The sequence below is a fragment of the Hyaena hyaena genome, unplaced genomic scaffold (assembly GCF_003009895.1).
Source record: "Hyaena hyaena isolate Hyena2069 unplaced genomic scaffold, ASM300989v1 scaffold_3, whole genome shotgun sequence".
Taxonomy (NCBI): domain Eukaryota; kingdom Metazoa; phylum Chordata; class Mammalia; order Carnivora; family Hyaenidae; genus Hyaena; species Hyaena hyaena.
In genome coordinates this window covers 1,357,469-1,382,496 of record NW_024080635.1, presented here as the reverse complement: position 1 = coordinate 1,382,496, position 25,028 = coordinate 1,357,469, and the positions used below count along the sequence as shown (strand labels likewise).

Genomic DNA, 25,028 nt, shown 5'->3' with positions numbered 1-25,028 from the left:
GTGAAGCAAAAAAAAAAAAAAAAAAAAAAAAAAAAAAAAAAAAAAAAAAAAAAAAAAAAAAAGTGAAGCAAGACCAGAGGCCAGGCTGGAAGTTCCAGGTTGGCTTTGACAGTTAATGACACCCGCATTCACCCCGGTGAAGTCGTATGAAATTGCCGATAGGAGTGCAAATGGGCGAAATCAGTCTTAGAAGACAAGTTGATAATGTGTATCAAATGTCCTTTGGCCCAGCAACTGCACTTCCAGGAATTCAGAATTCAGAAGACATAAAGATATGCGTCAAGATTTGGGTAACAAAGATAGTAACCGTAGCACTTATAACAGCCAAAAAGGCCCAAATAAGCACACCAAAGAACAAAACAAAACAAAACAAAACAAAACAAAGGCAATATCCCAGATATTCAACAAGAGATCGGTTAATAAATTGCAACAAATTTGGATACTGAATCCCCCCGTTGTATAAAATATCTAATCGCTGTGGGAAAATGTTCATGAAACAGGATACAAAATTGCAGTTACAACAAAATCCCAATTCTGAGTTACAAATGAGGATCTTTGTACACTGTGATTACAGGAGCCTCTCCCCTTCTTTGTGCACTAAAAGAAAAAAATTTTTTTAATGTTTATTTTTGATAGGGAGACAAAGTGTGAGCTGGGCAGGGGCAGAGAGAGAGGGAGACACAGAATCTGAGCTGTCAGCACAGAGCCCCACGCAGGGCTCAAACTCAGAGCTACGAGATCGTGACCTGAGCCGAAGTCAGATGCTTCACCGACTGAGACACCCAGGCAGGCCTTTGTACATTTTTATATTTTCAAAAAGCTCTATGATGAATTCTATAACAAACAGATACTACTTTTATAGTAAGAAAATAATTTTTTAAGTCAGGAAAAGCTACTTGTTCTCAAAAGAGATGCCCTTCTCTTGGAGAGGAAAAGAATTTCTACAGCTTTTTGGTGTGTGAAATTTTCATCCACACCCCCTATGAAGCAATCCCTGAAACCCTGGCAAGAACAGCCCCCAAGGGCCCCTTTGGACCTTTCATCAAGAATGTTGATTATGAAACAGTCTTGACACCTTCCCCCACAGGCCCCTTAGCAACTCATTTCCTATATCCTGGTAGTGAATCTATTCTCCCTTCAGCGTGGTCTCTTTCTTCTCTTTCTCCTCACCAAAGAGCTTAACATTCATTCCTCGACTGCACACTGGCCTTCTACAAGGTACTTGATCTTGAAGGAGGCAGAGATTGTTAAACCCATTTTTCAGGAAAATATGCAGTGGTTAGCCCAAAGAGACACGGTGGCAGAGTCACAATTAAGACTGAGGCACTGATTTGAGGTGCCCAGGTGGCTCAGTCAGTTAAGCTTCTGACTTCAACTCAGGTCGTGGTCTCGGGGTTCATGGGTTCAAACCCCATGATGGGCTCTGTGCTGACAGTTCCGAGCCTGGGGCCTGCTTCAGATTCTGCATCTCCCTCACTGTCTGCCCCTCCCCTGCTCTCTCAAAATAAATAAATAAACATTTGAAAAGGTAAAAAAAAAAAAATAATAAAGATGGGCTGATGAGCCAGTACCCCAGAGAGCACAGGGTTTGTGGGGATGGGGGTGATGGTGGGGAGCAAGCACATTTTTTTTTTTTTTTTCTGGTGGAAGCCTCTATGTAGCCAAAATTCACTTCACTCCAGGAAAGCCAGAGTTTATCAAGGTTTACTGTCCCCAGGGCACAAGGCAAGGGGCATAGGAGCAGTCTTCCTTCCTTACCACTAGTTCCTAAAGTGATTTCTACCAGGCATGGATCCCTTAGGAGGAAAGGTAATTAAGACTACACATAAATACACACAGTGTAAGGTTTATTCACTCAGTCCTAGTCTTTGGAGGCATATTAAAGATCGTAAGGGGGATATTGACAGCCCAAGGGAAGGAAGGAGTACCTCGTTCATTTATTCACTCAATTTAATTTTTAATAGTAACTGCTACCATCTAGTTATTATTGGGTACTGCATAACAGCCTGTACTAAACACTTTACGTGCATTACCTCGTTTAATTCACACAACAAACTATATATGTATTTATTTTATTATCTGCATTTTTTTTAATAGAGGAAATTAAGGCAGAGAGAGGTGAGCCTGTGGCTGTACAGATCTGAGCCCAGGTCTGTCTGACTGGCTGGTGTCTGGCACTGCCAGGTAACAAGATGGGCAGTTTCTATAGACTCAGTGCAACTCGGTTCCAGCTAGAGAGATCCCGGAGGTTTCTCCAGCTAGAGGTGAAAGAGATGAGCTTGAAAGATTCAGAGGATTTGGCTTTGGGGTGGGGGAGATTTCAGGTGGAGAAAACATTCAGAGCAAACCATCAGAGGTGAGAGGGAATAGGGTGTGCTGTAGATTTTATCCAGTGGGCTTTGGGGAATTGGGAAATTTCTTAGGTAGAACAATCATGATCAGATTCACATTTTATAAAGATCACTTGCAGAACAGACTGGAGAGTAGAGAGAGAAATGAATGCAAGACAAGCTAAGAAATATTTCTGTTCGTGTTTTGTGGTAGGCAGAGCAACCCCCCCGCTAGATGTTCATGTCCTAACCCCTAAAACTTGTGACCTTGTTACCTTACACGGCAAAAGGGACTTTGCAGATGTGATTAAGTCAAGGATTTTGAGATGGAGAGAGATTATCCTGGATGATCTGGATGAAACGAATATAATCACAAAGGTCCTCACAAGGATAAGAGGGAGGCAGGAAAGCCAGAGGAGGAGACATGATATGCAAGCAGAGGTCACAGTGGTGTGACTGCTGACTGGGGATCACAAGTCAAGGAATGATGCCAGCCTCTGAAGCTGGAAAGGCAAGGAAACAGATTCTCCCCTAGAACCTCCAGAGGTCACACACCTTCTGCTGACACCTTCATTTTAGCCCCGTAAGACCCATTTTGGACTTCTGACTTCCTGAACTGTAGGCTAATAAATTTGTGCTTTTCTAAGCCACCAAATTTGTAGTAATGTATTTATTTTTATTTTGAAATATTTATTTATTTTTGAGAGAGAGATAAAAGAGAGACAGAGTGGAAGCGGGAGAGGGGGAGAGAGAGAGAGAAGGAGACACAGAATGCAAAGCAGGTTCCAGACTGAGCTGTCAGTATAGAGCCTGATGCAGGCTCGAACTCATGAACTGTGACATCATGACCTGAGCCAAAGTTGGACGCTTAACCAACTGAGCCGCCCAGGCGACTCTGTAGTAATTTATTACAGCAGCAATAGGAAACGAATGCATGTTCTTTGGATGCAAGCAACAGAACCAGACTCTGGCTACATTAAGCAAGGAAGAAAAAAAAACATTGGCAAAATACAGTTGTATGACTGGTGGCCTCTGGAACAACAGGAACGAGAGCGGCTTTGGGACTCCAGATCTCAGGAAATACTGAGAGGGGATATTTATTCCCACCTCTGGCATTTTCCATGTGGAGGCATTTCTTTTAGAGTAACACTCTTGCTTGCCTCTCCAGGAGAGAAGGAAGAGTTACTTCCCTGATTGCTGAGTTTAGGGAGAATGAATGAAGCTCAGGTCAGCTCTTCCCCCTCTTTCTCTCTTAGATCTGCCTGCCCAAGAGAACCGTGTTTTTTGTTTTTGTTTTTTTCTCTCTTCGTCCATGCTCTAAAATTCCCAGGGTCTGACCGTGGTACAGGGGAGATTATGATTTTCCAGTACTGCCTGACACTGGGTAGAGATGATTGGTTTTTGTTTTTTTGAATTCAGTATTAATCATTTCACTTGTCTGTCAGACCTAAAGGTGCATCCCCAACAGCTTTGTCAGTAATAAAGGTAATATTTTGACCTCCTTCTGCTCTACTTCTGTGGCTACCTATCACTGTGTTCCAAACTTGGGTGAGGCTACCCCCGAACCCAACAACGATTTCTCATGCTGCTATGATTGGAACGACTCATCCTGAATGTTTTCTGTATCTGTGTCATTCTACTTAAGGTTCAAAATCGTGACTTGGCTTGGATCTCATGTTCACCCCTTGGCAAAGGTGGAGGGTACCTTGATTAATGGTTCCCTCGGGACTGAAGGAACGGGAGAAGTAGTTCCCCCACATGATGACAGTTTCCAACATAAAAGGTAAGAGCCATGGGGCATGCAGAGATGACAGATGTCCACAGTAGGGAGTATTGCAAAAGTCCAGAAGCAAGGTAATGAGGGACTGGCCTATGGAGGTAGAATTAATGGGAACTGACACCAGACCAGATGGGGATAAAAATGTCCAACCTGGGTGACTGGGAGGAGGGTGATGCCATTAATATTCATCTCATTAATCTTTTAATTGATTCATCTGACATATATTTAGTGAGCATATATTATGTGCCCAACATTGTGCTCGGTGTTAGCGATCTAGCAGGGTTTTTTTTTTTTTTAATGTTTTATTTATTTCTGAGAGAGAGAGAGAGAGTGTGAGCAGGGGAGGGTCAGAGAGAGAGGGAGACACAGAATCTGAAAAAGCCTCCAGGCTCCGAGCTGGCTGTCAGCACAGAGCCCAACTCGAACCCATGAACCATGAGATCATGACCTGAGCTGAAGTCGGACGTCCAACCGACTGAGCCACCCAGGCGCCCCAGGGATCTGGCATTAAACAAGGAGGGCAGGGTATCCCCTGTCATAGAATTTGCAGTCGAGGGGGCAGGAAAGATTAGTAAGATAGCAATTTCGGTACAGAGATGAGGGCTATGCTGGGGAAGGTACAGTCTGCAATGGGAACACAATGGAGGGGCACTTAGCCCAGATTTGAAGGGAAGTGATATCTAAGAGACATGAAACCCCCAGGATGAGGAGAATTTGACTGGAGAAGAGGGAGGGGACAAAGGGAGCAGTGTGTGCCAAGGTCTGGAGGCAAAGGAGACCATGGCAAGTTGAGGAAAACTGCGGTACTCAGAGGAGGAACGCCTCTCCTAAATTGAAATCTCATTTGGCAAAGGGCTTGGGTTGGGGGTTGAGGGGAACAGCCACGTCTCCTCCTATAGTTGCTGAAAGGGCAGAATGTTGCCTGCCCTTCTGGCAACAGGAGAGTGAACACATGACCGGGCCTGCCCAGTGGGATGTCCCTGCCCAGGACTTTGACCTTTGAGGGAGAGAGGCAACCAGCAGGGGAGGGCTGTTCTTGGAGAGGATCTGGGAGTTTAGCGGCAGTGGGTGGCCAGTGGCCAGTAGTGCCTGTTCAACTAGGCTTTTCCTGCGCCATGTCTTTGCCCATGTTCTTAGCCTAAATGCTTTGGGTTCCCATCCATGTGAACTCATGAGCACCCCACATTATTTGATGTAGCCCTTCACTCTTTAGGTTAGCCACCAAACAGATGGGAGAGAGCTGAGAGGGGGTCGGCCTGCCTGGAGTTGCAACTCGAGAGGCTGGGGGAGGAAAGAAGAGGGTGGGAGGCAGGGCTTTCCCTTCTGGTAAAAAAGAGATGGCCCAGAGGGAAAGCTCCTTTCCTGCCTGCCTTTGGATGTTGAAGGAGGGTGCAGTGCTTAATCTCACAGCCATCCTGGGGTTGTGAGGGACGAGCTGAGAGGCCCAGAGAGAAGTTGACCCAGAGTCAGACATCACTGTGCCGCTAAATGAGACCACCTGGTATCACCTGCCTCTAGACTTTTTGTGGTGGGGGCCATGCTTTTTTGGGTATTCTGGTTCCTGCTGCTGAAAGGACCTCACGTGGCACTGCGAGTCATCTAAGCCCTCCCCAGTTTCTCCTCGTAAAGTGTGGAGGATGATACCTACTTCATAGGATCAGAGCGAATATCGAATTAGATAATGGTTGTAAAGTATTTAGCATAGTGCCTTGCTTATGGTAAGCACTAGTAAATGCTAACTATGATCATGTGCTATCAAAGCCATGGGGCAGATGGGTTTGTCCTAGAAAAGAATAGAGGGAAGAGAAAGAGAATAAGGACTAAATCTGGGGAACCAACATCTGGGGAAAGAGGTAGCCTGAGAAGGAGTCAGAGAGTGATTAAAGAGCTAAGAAGAAAACCTGAAGTTTCATTCTACCCATCACACTCTTTTTCATCCGGAAGATTCCTACTCGGCCCTCAAAGTCCAGTTTTAATATCCCCTTTTCTCTGAAGCTTTCCTGTGCACTCAACCCGCAGCCTCACACTCTGAGTTCTGGCTGATGTTCTGGCTCCCACAGCATACCCTTCTTTTCTTGCACTTCTCGTGATTTATTGTGATTTTCTGCTTTTATATCTGTCATCTGCCCCAGACTGTGAATGAATTTCCCTAAGAGCAGAGCCGCCTTCACTGCGTCTTCTGACCCAACCTAGCAAGGGGCCTGGCAGCCAGGGTTATAATAAAAGCTAATTTTGGTGATGGGTTATCCTGTACCAGGTGCTATGCTAAGTGCTTTACATATAGTAAATCGTTTAAATCTCATGCCAACTTCATGAGGTAAGTGCTACTATTAGCCTCAATTTACCATTGAAGAACTATCAGAAGTGAGAAGTTATTTAAACTCAGGGGGTCTGTCTCTGTAGCTTGTGTTGTTACCTACTATGACAAGTCATCCCGTCTCCAGTGGACACTGAAAAATAAATGTTTGTTGATTGAAATGATGGAAGGAGTGTTACCAAAGCCAAGGAAAGAGTTTCAGGAGTGCATTAGTCAGCTTCAGCGGAGTGATGCTGCACTGACAAATAGCCCCCAAAATCTCAGCTTGCAGAAAAAGGCACAGATCAGCTGCAGGGCAGCTATGGTTCTGCCATATATCAGGGGTACTGGCTGAAAGAAAAGGCCTGATCTAGAACATTGCTGCTCTGAGGGGAAAGAGAAAAGATAGATAGGTATGCTGGAGTGGGCTCATACTAAAGAGGGCTGATAGTACACATCTCTTTCCGACTCTATGCTCAGTGATGTCAAACTGGCAGGTTGAAATCAGTCATGATGGGAGTATTCATACTGTGGAAATCCTTTTTGACCCTTAAAGGGCCTGTTGTTAAATATTACCAGCCCAGCACTAGAAAAGAACAATGATGGTAGCCCTTAAAGCTTCTGCCCAGAAATGACCCAGGTCATGGAAACACCACAGGTCACACATACTCCTCTTTTAGTTGCCAAAGCAAGTCTCGTGGCCAAGCTGCAATCAATGGCACCAGGAATATCCTTCTCCTCCTGGGACCGGCCTAGGAGAAGGGGCAGTGAATTATTTGTGAACAATAAATAACGTAGTCCGCCTCTCTGAAGGGGTCCAAGATGAAGATTGAAAAAAGCCTCTTGGAATTGGCCTTGAGGAGTTTGTCCATGACCTTTAACAAGAGAGTAGGTTCAACTGGAGGCTGAGGTGGGGGTTGGATGGAGGAGGCGAGATCCCTCATTCCTGAAGCTGTCCAGCAGAAGGAGGGAGACAGGTGAGCTGGTAACCAGAGGGAGTAGCCAAGTGGAAGGCAAGGCACCTTCCAGAAACAGGCAGCCTGACAGCCCTTTTTAGTATTAACCCATCTATCTCTGCAACTACGTTTCTTCCACCTTCATGCAAGGGATGACACTAGGGAAGGCAAAGAATGAAAGAGAAAGAGTCCCATTTTGAGGGTTCTAAAAGTTGAGGTCCTGGCCTAAGGGGGAAAATATATATATAAATATATAAAAGAAACAGAGTCTGTGCCACACTGCTGGGAACTAGACACCTCCTCCCGGAGAGGAGAAGAGAGTCCGAGAGAAAGCCAGTTGAACTGTGCCATTGCTGGGCAGAAGCTTTAAGGGCTAACTACCACCACTGTTCTTTTCTAGGGCTGTGCTGATAAATGCTTAACAACAGCCTCTCTAGGAAGAAAAAGGATTTGCTGAACTATTATGGGTCACTGAGAAGAGGGTGGCTTGCCCCTCCTCACCCTGAGTGGCTTGGGGGCTGGCGATGAGAGGATTCCCAGGCAGGAGTGGGCAAGTCCTGGAGCAGAAGAGCATCTATCACTTTCCTGGCAGTAGGAAGGGCCCAAGAAAGAAAGCACAAGATCTCAGAGCCCCAGCCCCAGCCCACCATGCAGGGCAAGGCCAAGGACTTGAGACACCCCTGAGGGTTCCCACATGACCCCACGTGCCGCAGCAGGGCAGCAGAATGTGCTGCTGGCCATTGTGGGCTGGCGGGAGGTGGGCGCTGGTAACAGGTGGACTGGAAGAGATGGGGTTATGGGGAGCTCATCACAGGGATCTCAATGGACTGATGATTGGAAAGCAAACGGGAACACGGACATGCCACGTACCCTCTTGGGAGGGGCCTCGTGGGGCGGTCAGCTGCTGTCACTGCTGCGGCTACTAGAACAATCCCAGAGTCCCTTAGCTAAAACCAGAGCAGATTCAGAATTTGGAATTCTTTTGGGCATTAGATAAAGGTGATTCGGGCACACACAGTGTGCTATGTACATTGTTTAGTATGGTCTGGGGGCAGCCGCGTGTAATGAAATATGTGACTATTTCTGCAGCAAAATGTATGGGGCACACCAAAGCTTCTAGAATCTCCTCTTGTTTAAATCAGAATGTGTTTCAGGTCAAATTTTGCTGTGAAGTTACTTTTGATGCCAAATTTACAAAATCTTTCCTGGTTCAGTCCTGGGAGTCAGCCTGACCCCTTCCTTTCCCTCCTTGCTCTCCTCCAGATCCAAGGGGTCAGCAAATAACACCAATCCTGTCTGTCTCCTCCCTTCCATCCCTCCTGCTGCATCCTGGGTGGGGGGGCCACCTTCACCTCTCACTGGGGTTATTGCTACCACCTTCTGGCTGACCTCCTGCAGCCCCCCATTCTGCTCCACACTCCCCTCCACCCGGAGTTGTTCTAGAATGCAAACTTGGCCTGGCCTGGGTGTCCCATCAGGGTAGGGATGTGATCCACTGCGAAATAGTAGCAGATTTGAAGAATGTCAACTTTCTTTAATGGCTCCAGGTATGGAAACTTATTTTTTGAAGTCCACTAAGCAAGAAACAGTCGTATGCTCCCAGATGGAGGTACAGGTGGCTTTTGCAAATTTCTACACTGAGATGTAAGCTGCTGCTGCTTTTCTGCAAAAAGAGGTTTCTGCTGGGTGCAAGAAGCTCTCTGCCCCCACTCCCCACCCCCGATTCTCAGGAGTCTGGTTCCATCCTCGCCCCTCCTTCTCAGGCAGGAGCTGAGTATGCGCCTACCTGCTTACCAGGGACAAGTGATTTGTATAAAACACACATCCCAGAGTCAATATGGGCTTCAGTTTGCTTGAGAGTTCTCCTGCAACTCTCAAATCCAATGCTGGCCCCCAGGGAGTCTGGTTGGTCACATTCATGGCCCCGTGTCTATAGGCTACATTGGCCCTGGCTGCGAAGACCCAAAGCAGGCTGAGGTGCCTGGGTGGCGCAGTCAGTTAAGTGTCCGACTTTGGCCCAGGTCATGATCTCACGGTTCGTGGGTTCCAGCCCGGCGTTGGGCTCTGTGCTGAGAGCTCAGAGCCTCAAGCCCGCTTTAGATTCTGTGTCTCCCTCTGTCTACTTTCCTCCCCCACTCGCACCTCTGTCCCTCCTCCAAAATAAATAAAACATTAAAAAAAAAAAACTTAAAAAAGAACCAAAGCAGGCCAAGAAGCCAGTCTGTTTGTGCCCACAAGAACCGGACAAGGTCCCTGGTCTGAGAAGCAGCTCCTGATCCCAGGGGATGAATGTATAAGAGAAGAAAACAGAGAAATGGCATCTCCAGGGTTCTAGCTGCCGTGAGGCTTTAGTTTGCCCCTTGCCTATTGGTGATCAAGGTTCTCCATACTTTAATTTTATGGAGCAAGCATTTATACCAGACCCTGTGTTCAGCTCTCTACATGCACTCTCACTGGGTCATTACGATGCTCTTGCTACATTAGAACTATTATTATCTCTATTTTGTGGTTGGGAAAACTAAGTTCCAACCTGGTTAGTTGGCTTTTGTGTGAAATCATCCAGTTAGTGAGAGCTCCTATCACTTAGTGTTTTCTTTTATGATGGATTGTACTGTTTTTCACAGATAGTTGATGTCCCTCTCTATTGATATCCTTGCTCTCTTGTACTTAGGCGAGAGCATATGACTTGCTTTGGCCAAGGAGACCTGAGCAGAAGTGACATGGGTGCCATGTCCGCGTAGCAGCTTTTGAGAACCAGTACAGGATTCATGCACTCTTCTTTTCCTGCCTCTGCGGTTATGGAAGCCTGTGTTGAGCGGGAGCCTCTATTGCCCTGGGTCTCTGACCGCCTGCCTTGAGCAGAGACCACTAGTTGATTCAAATGAGCATTTGTTATAGGCAAGGGACTTATTTTGCTGTTTTAAGCTACTAAGATGTTCCTGATTATTTCTTCCTGTATCAAAACCGAAGCCAATCTTCACCGATCTCTCCCTCATTTGGGGTCAGAATAAAGAGGCTGGACCGGAGACTCCTGCCATGTGGGCCAAGACCCACTTCCTATAAGCTTTGAGTTCCAGTCACGTACACAGACCAATCCCCTCCCTCCTGCCAGAGTGCACCCCTTCTTCCGGGGCACCACAATCCCCCGGGAACGGGCGCCCACCTCCCGATGTCTGTACCACTCTTCCTGCTCTTTTGCCATTCAAACCGCAACACCAAGATGTGCTTTTCTAAAGAACTGGCTAAGCCCAAGCCACTTGTATGAGAAGAGCCTTTCAGCTACCGCTTTGAGTTCTCTGTGGCCAAATGCTGATTTCCATAAAGGCTACCAGTATTCCAAGAAGACGTTAGCAGCGACAACTGCACACTTTGCTGGGAAATGCTGCACCCTGGACACTCCCAGTGAGGAAACGCTTGTGGCATGAACCAGAAGTTTCAGTGGAAAATGACGATGTAAAACAGAGGGCGCTGGGTTGGCAGTGCTCCTAGAACAGCATTTATTGGTCACCCACTCTTCCTGGCAGTCAGAACTCTGTGTCAGGGGATTCAAGTGCAAGCAGAGGGTGATGATACAGCATGATAAGTGAGGCTGGCTGCCTAAGGTAGCCATTTATTCATCAGATGCATGTGTATCGAGCTCTCCTGATATGCTAGGGAACTGGGCACTAAGTGTAAACAGGGGAGGGACTATCTTTGGCCTCCTAAAGTTTGTAGCCTAACAGCCCTGAGAGAAATAGACACAGAGTGCTATTAACCTAATCTGCCTCTTTAGCAGAGGCAAATAACCTAATCTGGGGGGTGGGGTGTTCTAGGGTAACTTTCTTTTTATTTTATTTTATTTTATTTTTTTTTATTTCTGAGAGAGAGAGACAGCGTGAACAGGGGAGGGTCAGAGAGAGAAGGAGTCACAGACTGAAACAGGCTCTGGGCTCTGAGCTGGCAGTCAGCACGGAGCCCGACGCGGGGCTCGAACCCACGAACCGTGAGATCATGACCTAAGCGAAAGTCGGACGCTTAACCGACTAAGCCACCCAGGCGCCCCTAGGGTAACTTTCTGAAGGACATGTCTCCAGAAGAAAAGTCCCGAAGGATGGGCAGGAAGGAGGCAGCAATAAGGGGGAAGGGCATTCCAGGCAGAGGGAACAGTTGAAGCGAAGGTCTGGAAGAATGAATCAGCTTCACGCATTTGCTAAGTGCAAGTAGCTGGGTATGACTAAAGCCCAGAGTTTAGACTAAAGATAGATAACAGATCCAGTAAGAGACTCCGCTGACAGGGGCCACATCTCTAAGGGTCCTGGGTGCTGGGTTTAGGTGCTTGGAGCTTGGGCTTAACCTGAAGACAGTGGGAGCCACTGGCGGAGTTTTGAGCTGGAGTCTTTATTAGTTAGGAAACAGACTCGGTGGCTCCAACAAAGATCCAAAACTAACAATGGCTTAAACAAGATAGAAGTTTACTTCCTGCTTCTGCAGAAACCCAGAAGTGGGCAGGACACAGGGACCACAGAGTTCTGGCTGCCAGGCATAATAGGTGCTCAATAAGTGTTGTTCTAGGAGCACTTCCAACCCAGCGCCCTCTGTTTTGCATCATCACTTTCCATTGAAACTTCTGGTTCATTCCACAGTGATGAGGGACCGTGATTCCTTCTGCTTTGTTGCTTTGACATCTTCAACATAGGGTTTCTGTCTCGTGGCCCAAGAAGGCAGCTCTGGCTCCTACCCTCACTTCTGTATTTCAGCCAGCAGGAAGAAGAAAAAGGGACGTGGAAGCTGTATCCCTTCCCTTTTTTTTTTTAATGTTTTATTTATTTCTAGGAGAGAGAGAGAGAGACAGCGTGAACAGGGGAGGGGCAGAGAGAGAGGGAGTCACAGACTGAAACAGGCTCCAGGCTCTGAGCTGGCAGTCAGCACAGAGCCCGACGCGGGGCCCGAACCCATGAACCAAGAGATCATGACCTAAGTGAAAGTTGGACGCTTAACCGACTAAGCCACCCAGGCACCCCAGTATCCCTTCCCTTTAAAGGCATAACCCAGGACTTGCACACATCACTTTCATTCATATTGTACTCCCTAGAATTCAGTCATATGGCCGCTGCCGGCAGACAGGGTGCTGGGAAATGTAGTTTCTCTTCTGGGCAGACATGTATTTAATTAAAAGGCAGAGGGAGACACCTGGGTGGCTCAGTTGGTTAAGCGTCCGACTTCAGCTCAGGTCATGATTTCACGGTTCGTGGGTTCGAGCCCCACGTCTGGCTCTGTGCTGACAGCTCAGAGCCTGGAGCCTGCTTCAGATTCTGTGTCTCCCTCTCTCTCTGACCCTCCCCTTCTCACACTGTCTCTCTCTCTCTCAGAAATAAATAAAAAACATTAAGAATTTTTTTTTTTTTTTAAAAGGCAGAGGCTCTGTTACTAAGGAAGGATGGATGCTGGGAAATGAGCTGTCTCCGACAAGAAGCGACAATCCTATTTGCCTTTTGGAAAGATCTCTCTTCGAATGGGTGGAGAAAGGACTGGATGGTAAGAGATCAGAGCCAGGGAAAGAATCCAAATGAGAGTTACTGAGGCCTGAACCAAGGTAGAGACATCTGGGGTGGAGGAAGTGGACAGAGGCTTAGGAGAGAGTTGGAAGTTGATTGGACCAGGACATCGTGACCAACTGACTGTACTTCTAATTTACTGTACTTACCAAAGCTCTGTGCCCAGTGTATAATAAGTGCTTACAAACGAGTATGAGGTGAGGGCAGGGGCCAAGGACGACAATAAATAATGGCTCCTGGAACTAGCTTGATTTAGGAATATAAGCATTTAAAGGTAAATATAAAATATTTTTTAAAATAAAAATGACTCCTATCAACTGGTCCCCTAGCTGGTTCCAAAACTTTCAGTCAGTTTTAATTATTAATGCAGTCTCGTATTTTGGGCATTAACTCTGTCTTTATTGCCTCCCTTCCTTCCTCTTCCTTCTTCTCTTCCTCTTCCTCCTTCTCTCTCGTTTTTCTTCCTTTCTTTATCTTTCTTTGTCTTTTTATTTTCTTTTTCTTTTTTTAAAAGTTTATTTTATTTATTTTGAGAGAGAGAATAAGAGCTCAAGAGGGAGAGGGGCAGAGAGAGAGGGAGAGAGAGAGAGAGAGAGAGAGAGAGAATAACAAGCAGGCACCTTGCTGTCAGTGTCGAATCCAGTGCGGGGCTCAATCCCATGAACCGTGAGATCATGACCTGAGCCAAAACCAAGTTTCGGACACTGAACCAACTGAGCCACCCAGGCACCACTGTCTTTCTATTTTCGAGTGATAATCTTGTACTGGACTCCAAGGCCCAGTAGGCAGGGCTTGTAGTGGGGGAGGAGGTGGACACGGTCTGCCCTCCCCTCCCTGCTCTCTGGAGGGAAGGAACAAGAAGGAAAACAGGTCCTGCTTCCTCAGGTGTCCCCTGCTGGCCCCTGGCTGGCCCCTTCTTCACTGCTTATAAGGTGGCTGAGTTCTGGTCGTCAAGTAGCTCAGCTCATTGTCTGTAGTCCGGTAGCGTGGGGCTGGGGGCTACCCAGGCCTCCTGAAGAAGGACTCTGTGCACAAGAGCTCTCTTCTGCGGGTGGCCTCTGACTCACCTCTTGGCCTCCAGCAAGCCTGTTGTCCTCGCCACATCTACCTTTTGAAGGCCCAGTCCCAGGGCCTATGAACATGGGCAGAACCTGTCTTTCTTCTTCTCACCCACTGGCCACCCAGTCATACCCTTGGCCTTCTATCTCCAGTGCCCTTTCCCCTACGTCCCCTGCACCAGGGCAGAAGTGCCGTGGCTCAGCTGACATCCACGTGAATGAGAAGTCAGTCCCCTTTAGTGACACCTCAAACCCAACAAATAATTCTCTTGGCTCTGCTTTAGATCTGGTGCTGTGTAATAGACCACCCCAACCTTCATGGCATAAACAACCATCATTTTTTCATCCTCATGGATTCTGTGGGTCAGGAACTTGACAGGGCACAGGGGGGATGGTCGGACTCCGTTTGTGGTAGGCAGTCTCCAAGATGGTTCCCAATGACCTCTGTCTCCCAGTATTCATGCCCTCGTGTGTCAGTCTACTCCCACTTTGTATCAGGGTGGGTCTGTGTGGCCAATAGAATATGGCAGAAGTGATAGTATGTCACTTTTGAGTTTAGGTTATAAAAGATATTGTGGTTTCTGCCTCTTTGTCCTTTGGATCATTCTGGAGGAAGCCGGCGGCCATGTTGTTAGGGTATTCATACATGGAGATGCCCATGGAGAGGAACTGAGGCCTTCTGCCAGTGGCCATGTGAGTGAGCTTAGAAGTGGATCCTCTGGCCCTGGAGAAAGTCTAAGATGACTGCAACCTTGGCCAATAGGTAGTACCTGTAACTTCATGAGACACTGAGTCAGAGCCATCCAGATATGCTGCTCTTGGATTCCTGACCATCAGAACTGTGTCAGCTGAAAACTGTTCGTTGTTTGAAGCTGTTACGTTTTGGGGGAATTTGCTATGTGGCAATAGATAACTGATACACTGCTCCACGATGTCCCTGCCCTTAGCTGAGAAGACTCAAAATGGCTGGGGGCTGGGATCACCTGGAGGTTGCTTCGTTCAGGTGGCTGGTACCTTAGCTGGGATGACTTGAAGGCCCCCTCAACGGGACAGCCCCGGGCTCCAGAGCTTTAGTGGGGTGAGAGCCTGCCTGAGGAGGAAACCAATCCAGAGGAAGGCAGCGCTCAGACCCAAAGCAAAGTCTGTGTCTGAACTTGAACCCTCCAGTGGCTTCATTACAAAAATTCCCATTTTGCTTGAGCTAGTGTGAGTGTTGGGAGTGTCTTACTCGCAACAAAAATGTGTTGACTGATCCAAAGCGTCCGGGACAGCATCTCTGAGGAAGAGCATCTCTGAGGAAGAGCCATCTCTGAGGAAAGGAAGTTTAAGCAGAGACCTGAGAGATGAGCAGCGGGGCAGGTGATGGAGAAAATGCTCCAGGCAAAGGGCCCCAGGGAAGGAAAAGGCGTGGTGGGTTGGAGGAGCTAGAGGATGGGGGGCCTGGTGGTGGCAGGGAGGGGGAGGAGCTGGGCAGAGAGGAGGCTGGACCTGGGTCCCTGGGGATGGGCCTCACAGGCAGGATCTGGGACTTGATCCCCAGAGCAAAGGGAAGTCTTGCAGCCTTTGAAACAGGGATTGACTTAATTTGTATTTTGACATTATTTGCATTTTAATTACACTCTGGGGGCTGTGTGGGGACTAGATTAACAGGAGGTTAGGAGTAGCACAGGGGGATTACTTAGAAAATTATTGCAGACCTCCAGGCTGGAGATGACAAGAACGACTCAGACAATCCTGGCATTGGATGGTTTTGGGGCAGCCAGTCTCCCACAACGGCCCCCCAATGAACCAACTGAACCTGGGACAGCGCCATAACCCACTTTAACCAATAGAATGTAGAGGAAATGACTCTGTACCTTTCCAGGGTGGAAGGTCTGGTGTCCATGTCATTGAGGACTCTGCTCTGTGGCCTCTGTGAAGGGGCCTGTGCAAAGGGCCCAGAGCCTCTCCCCAGACATGAGGTGTGGCTAGAAGCTTCAGAGAGGAAAGCGCTCTCTGGCTCCCTGTGGAGTGGGTTCCACCGACCCTGGGTCTGACCTGTCACCCGAGCACAGTCTCTGTGTCTCTAATTTGTGCGTTAACTGGAGGCCTAAGGATTCAGGGATGTTTAGTCAGCGGTGGGGGAGGGGAGCAGAGAGCCCCGGGGTACAGACATGGCTGCCTGGCTCCACTCTTCCCGGGGGTGAGTGAGCAGTTTCCCGCAAGAGAACATGACTATACAGTGGCTTAAAATTTAAGCTTGGGTGAGGCTTGCATGACTCAGTGCTCTGCACACGGGCCTCAGTCCCAATTTCTCTGGGAATGGAATGGAATGGGATGGAATGGAATAGAATGGGATGGAATGGAATAGAATGGGATGGAATGGGATGGAATGGAATAGAATGGGATGGGATGGGATGGAATGGAATAGAATGGGATGGGATGGGATGGGATGGGATGGAATTTTACCATCCACTCCCTTACACTGGGCAGACTCTCCCTGGCCCCTGGTGGGTGCTCCTCAGCTCAGGTCCCCAAACAAACCTCCCTGGGGGGCTGCTTCTTCCACCCTGCCCCAGCAATACCTTCGGACACATTTCTGGATTTTCTCCTCTGGTCTCTTACATCTTTGGTTCAGGGTAATAATACTAATGGCCACTACTTAAAATGCATTTGTTAATGTATGTGCCAGGCACTTGGCAAAAGCTTTTACATACCCATGAATTCCTTACACCAATTCTAGGAAGTAGACATTCTTATGTCCATTTTACAGATGAACAAAGCAGGGTTCATACAGGATAAGTAAGTTTGCCGAGGTCACACAGCCAGGAGATGGACTGAAGCTTACATACCCCTGAAGTGTGTTCTCTTGCTATTTAGAAACAGTACAGCATTCAGCCCAGGTTGGTTTTTGGCCCAACCTATCTCTTGGGGACGAGAACCTTCTTTCAAGAGGATACAGCTTCTACCTCTTTGCCTGTTGTGTTTCAAGTTCATTTCGGCAAGGGTTCTCAAAGTGTGGTTCCTGGGCCAGCAGCCTCAACGTCACCTGGGAACTTGTCAGAAATGCGTATCCTGGAGCCCACCCCAGACTTGCTGAATCCGGGGTGAGGCCCAGAACGAGGTCTGTGTTAACAAGGGCTCCAGGTGATTTCGGTGCGTGCCCACCCGAGAACCCCCGGAGAATGCAGGGGAGACAACAGACTTTTTTGTTCCCGTGCCTGGGGCTGGCAGCTGGAGACAGGGAGAATTTTCAGCTGAGTATTTTTTATTTGGTTGCCATTGTTTTCTTGTCACATTTGTCAGAAACAACTCAGGTCTGGCACGAGAGAAAGTGTGTGACTTCTTTAATTGCTGCCACTATTATGATTTTTTTTTTTCACATTTGTGTTCAGCCTAAAAAAGAGTGAAAATAAAGAGACCCAAACTGCCAAATTCAGCGTCTTAGCATCTTGTCTGTCCAGGGCAGGGGTGTGACTGTAATCCCATATGCAGTCAACGCACTTGAACTCTGCCTCCTGGGTGCTTCATCCTGGGCCTCTGTCCTGCCTGTCTTTGTGTCAGGGGACACAGACACCTCACTGATACCTAGAATTCCGGGTTCCGGGGTTGGGGTCTGTGGTCTGCTCCACCATCTCAAATCCCTGACCAGCATACAGCCTTGAGGGTGAGTCCGGGTTCTGCCTTGTGCCAGCTGTGTGCTCTTGGGGAAATCACTTGGCCTCTCTGGGCCTCAGGTTCCTCCATCGTGAAATGAGAGTAATAATTCTCACTCCTCAGGCTTATTTCCAAGATGGAGGAAATATATGTAGCATGGCGGCACCACACACTTGCTGTGTGACCTTGAGCAGGTTAACCTCTTCTGCTTGTTTTCTCTCCTGTAATACCAACAGCATACGCCTCATAGGCTGTGAGGTTAGAGGTTATAACCATCTTACAAGGTCGGGTATTCTACAATGTTAACTATTATTATTTAAAACATTTTTTTAAAGGTTTATTTATTTTTGAGAGGGAGAGACACACACAGGGCACAAGCAGGGGAGGGGCAGAGAGAGAGAGAGAGAGACAATTTGAAGCAGGCTCCAGGCTCTGAGCTGTCAGCACCTCAGAACCGTGAGATCAAGACCTGAGCTGAAGTCGGATGCTCAACCGACTGAGCCACACAGGCGCCCCAGCTATTGTTATTATTGAGCACATAAAACAGTATCTGGAGCCTAGAAGATGCTCAGTGAATGGTGGCTACTGTTATTGTCAGTTTCCATCCTTAACCTGAAGACAGCGCTGACCTTACAATGCCTGAGGCTGCTTCCCCTTCCGATTTCTGATTGCTTTGGAGATTCCATCTCACTGATGCCTTCCCGGAGTTTGCACTTGGTGCCCTTTCTGCCAATTCATCTTGTGTCTGACTCTGAGTTTCAGCATCTCTCGGGTCTCCTGTTTGTTCCTGGCCTGGCCTTAGAATTCTTTGTTCTGGTTTCACACCTCATTCCCAGGGTCCCTTTCATCGGCCTAAAGTTTGCCAGACCAGAGTTAAATCCCAGCTCTGTTACTCACTAGCAGTGTAACCTTAGACAAATGATTTAACCCCAATTTTCTCATCTGTAACATGGGGCTCATAGTGTGTATCTTGCAGGGCTGTCTAAGGATTAAATGCGATCCTTGTAAACACTCAGCACGGCTGGTGCCTTTCACATATCAGGTGCTCCCCAGTGTTTATTTACTTCTTTGTCAGCTTCTCCCTGTGGTTCAAATCCCATAATCACTCTGAACTGGTATACTGGTCTGTAAAAAGGGGAAAGTAATGTTTCCAGCCTCCATGTGATATCTAGGTTGTCTTTCTTCTTTTAAAAAAATTAAATTTTTTTATACTTTATTTTTATTTTTGAGACAGAGAAAGACAGAGCACGAGTGGGGGAGGGGCAGAGAAAGAGGGAGACACGAAATCTGAAACAGGCTTCAGGCTCTGAGCTGTCAGCACAGAGCCCGATGCGGGGCTTTAACCCACAAACCTTGAGATCATGACCTGGGCCGAAGTCCGACGCTTAACTGACTGAGCCACCCTGGCGGCCCCCCAAGATATTTAGGGGTGCCTGGGTGGCTCAGTTGGTCAAACGTCTGACTCTTGGTTTTGGCTCAGGTCATGATCTCATGGTTCGTGAGTTCAAGTACCGCATCAGGCTCTGCACTGACAGCATGGAGCCTGCCTGGCATTCTCTCTTTCCCTCTCTCTCTCTCTGCCCTGCCTCTGCTCTCTCTCTCAAAATAAATAAACCTAAAAAATTTTTAAACAAATTTAAAAATTTTTTAATGTTTATTTTTGAGAGAGAGAGAGAAAAAAATGAGTGGGGTGGGGCAGAGAAAGAGAAAGACAGAGGATCTGAAGTGGGCTTGGCACTGACAGCAGAGAGCCTGATGCAGGACTTGAACTCACGAACTGTGAGATCATGACCTGAACTGAAGTGGAACACTCAACTGACTAAGACGCCCAGGCACACCTCTAGTATTTTTTTGTTGTTGTTTGTTTATTTTGAGAGAGAGAGAGAGAATGGGAGGGGCAGACAGAGGGGAAGAGAGAATCCCAAGCAGGCTCTGACAGTCAACGCAGGGCACAATCTTGTGAACTGTGAGATCATGACCTGTGCTGAAATCAAGAATCAGATGCTTAACCAACTGAGCCACCCAGGTGCCCTCTTCTTTAGTACAGTAAAACCTTGATTTGAGAGCATAATTCGTTCTGGAAACATGCTTGTACTCCAAAGCACTGGTACATCAAAGTGAATTTCCCCATAAGAAATAATGGATGATTCGTTCCACAACCCAAAAATATTCACACAAAAGTGATTACAATACTGTAATATAACACAAAATAATAAAGAAAACACAAAATATAAAGAAAAATAAATTAACTTGCACTTATCTTTGAAAACCTTTGTGGCTTGGACGAGGGAGAAAAGCGAGAGGAGGGCTATTGTGCAGGGCAATTTTTACTATTACTAACGGAATCACTGCTATTTATTGGCTCAAAGGAATCTTTTTCTTTTTGTGCAACTTTAAGAAGGAATCTATTCAATGACACTTGCCTTTGCCTCCTTTTGAGGAGTTTGTGGAAATGTGACATTGCATTGTTGTTAAACAGATTCATTGCTCACACCGCTCCAGCCTCATTCGGGTGGTGCTGTTCTACAAAATTTTGCAGTTTCTCACGTTTTATGTGTCTCTCTAATCTCATTTGAAGTGAGGGGTTCCTCTGCCTTTCGATCCTCCGTAACCTCTTGCTGTTGCACGCGATGCGGATCCATCAGCTTGTGGATGGTCTGCTCCTGGCCATGTTCCTCCACCAGCTCCTGAATGTTGTCTTTATTCACCTCCAGCCCCGTGCCCTGCCCCAAGGACACAAGTTCATCTACAGCTGGTAGCTCCTGTTCATGAGCGAGCCCCTCTAAGTCAATCAGGCCACAGTTTCCTCCAAGCAGAATTGAGGGTTCTCTTGGTGACCCCATCCCAGGCTTTATTGATGATCTTGAGGCAATTCATGATATGGAAATTATTTTTCCGAAACTCTCAGAAGGTAAGTTTCGTTCCTTCGGTCACCTTGAAGCATCGCTGAAATAGTGCTTTGGTGTAAAGCTTTCTAACGTTCAAAATGACTCGCAGATCCATGGGCTGGAGGACTGGAGTGGTGTTGGGAGAAAGGAACTTGACCTTAATGAACTTGAGTTCCTCCAATTAGTTGTCCTCAAAGCCTGGAGGATAAGCAGGAGTATTATCCATAACCAGCAAGGCTTGGGGTGGCAGATTCTTTTCCTTTTTAAAAAAATTTTTTATTTATTTCTGAGAGAGAGAGAGACAGCGTTAGCAGGGGAGGGTCAGAGAGGGAAACACAGAATCCAAAACAGGTTCCAGGCTCTGAGCTAGCTGTCAGCACAGAGCCCGACGTGGGGCCTGAACCCACGAACCATGAGATCATGACCTGAGCCGAAGTCGGACGCCCAACTGACTGAGCCACCCAGGCGCCCCTAGTAGATTCTTTCCTAAAAGCTGTTTCTTCACTGGAGGAACAAGGACCTCCTTGATCCACTCAACAAACAAGATACAAGTGACCCATGCCCAGCTCTTGGGCCTCCACGTGATGTTTAACTGGCTCTTCTGCACCTTGCATTTCTTGAAGGCTCGTGGATTCTTGGAATGATACATGAGCAGGGGCTCGACTTTAAAATCCCTGGTTGCATTGGCACAAAACAAGAGGGTGAGATGGTCCTTCATGGGCTTGTGACGAGGCATTACATTCTCTTCTTCTGTAATGTAGGTCCTGTCTGGCATCTTTTTCCAAAAAAGTCCTGTCTCACTGCAGTTAAAGACTCGTTCTGGCAGCTAGCAGTTGGAAACCATGAGCTTCTGGAACTTGGTAGCGAACACCTCAGCTGCCTTAGCGTCAGAACTCACAGCCTTTCCGTGCCTCACAGCGCTATGGATGCTACTTCTCCTCTTAAAGTTATCAAGCCACCCCCTGATTGTCTTGAAGCTTTCTTCCTTTTCTGTTGATGTATCTGGCAGTTTACTTACCAGGTTGATGTACAAGGCCTTTGCCTTCTCGCAGATAAAGTTCTAGGTCACAGTATCACCTGCTAGTTGCTTCTCGTTTGTCCAAACGAGAACACGTGGTCGTTGCTTTGATATTCTCATGACTTTTTTTGCTGCGTCTAGCCTTCTTATTTCTTCTTTAATATTGTGCAAATTGTCGACATAGACATCTTATAAAATCTTGCAATTTCAGCCACTTGCATACCTCGTTCATTCTTCTCAATGACTTCCTTCTTGAACTCCATTATAATCATCTCCTTCTTCTTACCACCTTTCTTTTCAAACTTTTTCTGCCTGGAGGCCGTTGTAAAACTCACACGGATGTTGACTACAGTACAGTATTAATAAACTCTTGTCATCTACTGTATTTAATGTAACTGGCACTAAGGCAACAGAGGAAAAGGTCTCTATCTGCAGGCAGTCTGACCTAGAATGAAGCAAAGCATTCCTAAGCTGACTCTTGGATGGAAAAGCAAAGGACTGTCCCTTGGTGCTTTGAAGTGACAAAAAATATATTAGTGCCAGTTGTGGGCACCTTCCAATGTTCTGAAAAGTCACTGATTTCTGCCAAACACCATGGCCTGAGGCCAAGCATCCAAACATAGGAGACAATCACCCACAATCCCTGAGAGAGAGAGAGAGAGAGAGAGAGAGAGAGGGAATCAATGGCTTGTGATCATGTGATGTTTGGCATCATGTACAGCTCATACTGCAAGACATCGCTTATTTATCAAGTTAAAATTTATTAGAAATGTTTCCTTGTCTTGTGGAACACTTGTAGAACAAGTTACTCACAATCCAAGGTTTTTCTGTATTTTGACCTTATTGGGGTTAGGAAGAAGCAACAATGTCCCCCAACCAGGAGCCGTGGTAAATTGGTACAGGAGCCCTCAGAAATTAACCCATGTGCAATTTGGTGATGGCTGCCTAAAGTGAGTCTTCCCGATGCCTACAATGTACAGCGCTGGTGTTTAACATAGTTAACAATCAGTACGGAGATGGGCACTGATCAGAGAGGATACCGAGCCTGAACAATCTGTCTAATCACATTGGTTACGTGTTAGTCCTGGGAACGCTCCAGCAGCCATTTTGGGCCATGAGGCTAGAAGCCAGGAGCAGAGGATGAAAGGGGAGGAGCCTAGGGTCCTGATGACTTTGTGGGGATGCCACACCAGACTTGGACTGCCCACCTCCAGGATTACACTGTAGACTTGGTAGAATAAACCTGTGTTTATGGCTTTTTGAGTTGTGACTTATTTTCCTCAGCCAAACTGAAATTTACCTGTTGTCCAATCCCATGAAACATTGGGAAGCCAGAATGAAATGAACCAGAAAGTATTTTGTAAACTCTCCAGTTCTACACACATGTCAAGCATTTTTATCACTGTGGTGTTTGTGACCATAATTATGGCTGGTTTAGGAAGGATAGGTTGGAATAGACTGACATGATCCTGGCCAGAGATCAGAGGCTCTTTGTTCTGCTTCAGCAACATGTTTTTGAGGGCTACACACAGATAACAGTGGTACGAGACTGGCAGGAGAGGGGCCACCAGCCTTTCGGTTGGATGCCAGCAGGATGCCTACGTGAGTCTCGTTGAGCTGGGGCCAAAATGCTCAGGCACTGGTTGGCTGTTAAGCATAAAGGTTAAATTAGGACGGATGGGTTTAAATCCAGGCTCCACCTTCACTTGCTATGTAACGCTGGGAAGGTTACCGAATTTCTTTGAGTTTCAGATTCCTCATCTGTAAAACGGGACCAATTATAGCCCCTATGACATAAAGTTGTTAAGGAGATTCAGTGACATCACATACCTAGTAGGGAAAAAAGATAAATCCACAGTGTATCTGTATCTAGTCCAGGTTACAGAGTTTTCTGCTCTGACTACTAACCCTTGACATATTACAAATGGACAGAGTGGATTCTGACTTGTTTCTTCTTACCTTTATTGATTGATTCAGTAAGAATATTGAATGGGCCCACCATGTGCTTACTGTGCACCAGGTGATGAAAAGAGTTAGTGAGTTGGACTTAGACGATAGCATCCAAACACAGCCAGCTGTTCTCAAAGAACAACTAAAAAAAAAGTATGGCCAAAGTTTGTTTGAGTGCCTCTCCTCTTCTCTTTTCTTGAGGTCTCTCTTTGAGGTTTCTGCCATGGCTATGTTGGTTTACCCTCTCCCAATCAGTAGATGTTTAATTCACAGTAGATGTCACTAATTCATCTTATGGTGCAAATGACTACAAATCTCTCAAACCATGGACCTGCAAATGACCCGTCCAGTAAAGCCGGCTGTCCCTGAAAGGCTGTTCCTATCCATAGAAAGCAAGGAGGTTCCAGGCAGACAGACCTAGAGAATTCACTGAGTCTGAACCCTCTCAGTGGGGTAATCAAGCCAGTTTGGTCCAAGCAGGATGACCCAACCAAAGAAGTCATGCAGTCAGGCTGAGTGGGGAGCAGAAAATGGCTCTTCCATAGGCCATAGCACACATGGTGTGCTAAGCACTTTCTGATTAGGTTGTGCAGGATGCCCTGATATTGAGGCAAGACAAACACATTAGACCAAGAGCCCTTTGGCCCCACTGATTTGAAATGCTGCCCTCATTATATATCAAATCCTCCAATACGCATGAGGCTGTTCTGTTCTACTGTTCTACTGCTATCTCTTCCTACAGAGCACCATGATGTTTTAAAGACTATAGCTTTATAACATATTTTGATATCTGATAGAGGAAGTCCTTTTTTCCCCCCCAAGAATGTCTTGGCTGTTTTTATACGATCACTGTTTCAGATGAACTTTTAACTTCTTTTTTTAAGTAGGCTCGGTGCCCAACATGGAGCTTGAACTCACGACCCTGAGATTAAGAGTCACATGCTCTACCGACTGAGCCAGCCAGGCACCCCTCATATGAACTTTTGAATTAGCTTTTGAGTAACACCGATATGGAAACTTCTTCAGCTGTCTTGTTTATACCAGTCACGGGGCACTCTGAGAAGTCAGGCACTCAATTCCTGCCCTTGGGAGCTCACAAAATAGCTGAGAAGTGTAACCAAGCGAGAAGTGTAGAACAACAACCGGATCTCGTGTTCTGGGTAACAAGAGCCATGTGAGTGAGGGGTCCACACAGATGTAACTGCTCTGAGTTCCATTGTCCCTGCATGCTAGGAAAGTCATGGGAGGCTCGACAGGGAAGGTGACATTATAGCGTACTTTGATAGGTGAGCAGGAGTTTGTCAGGTATAGGAGAAGAGAAATGCTTTGAGTTGAGAAATTCAGAGAATGCTTCTTGGAGGAGACATTTCACTTGAGAGGTGAGTAGGCATTTGCCCGGTTCAGAAGGTGAGATGAAGGGAGTCATTGCTCCGAGCTGGGAGGGTCCCAAGGAGGCTCTCTGAAGACATTTTAGCTGGGTTTTGAGTTGGAGGAACAAAGAAGATGCTGGAAGAGGTTAATTAAATAAAAAGGATTTTATTAGAAAAGGAGATGACAAGGAGATGACATTTGACCTGGGCGT

At 46.9% G+C, this 25,028-nt stretch overlaps 1 non-coding gene across 1 annotated transcript; it reads right to left on the bottom strand.

Moving 5' to 3' along the window:
• Window positions 1-24,339: 24,339 nt before the first annotated feature.
• TRNAK-CUU lies at window positions 24,340-24,412 on the bottom strand. The gene has a single exon. It is a non-coding gene; the product is annotated as a tRNA-Lys (tRNA).
• Between the last annotated feature and the right edge of the window lie 616 nt (window positions 24,413-25,028).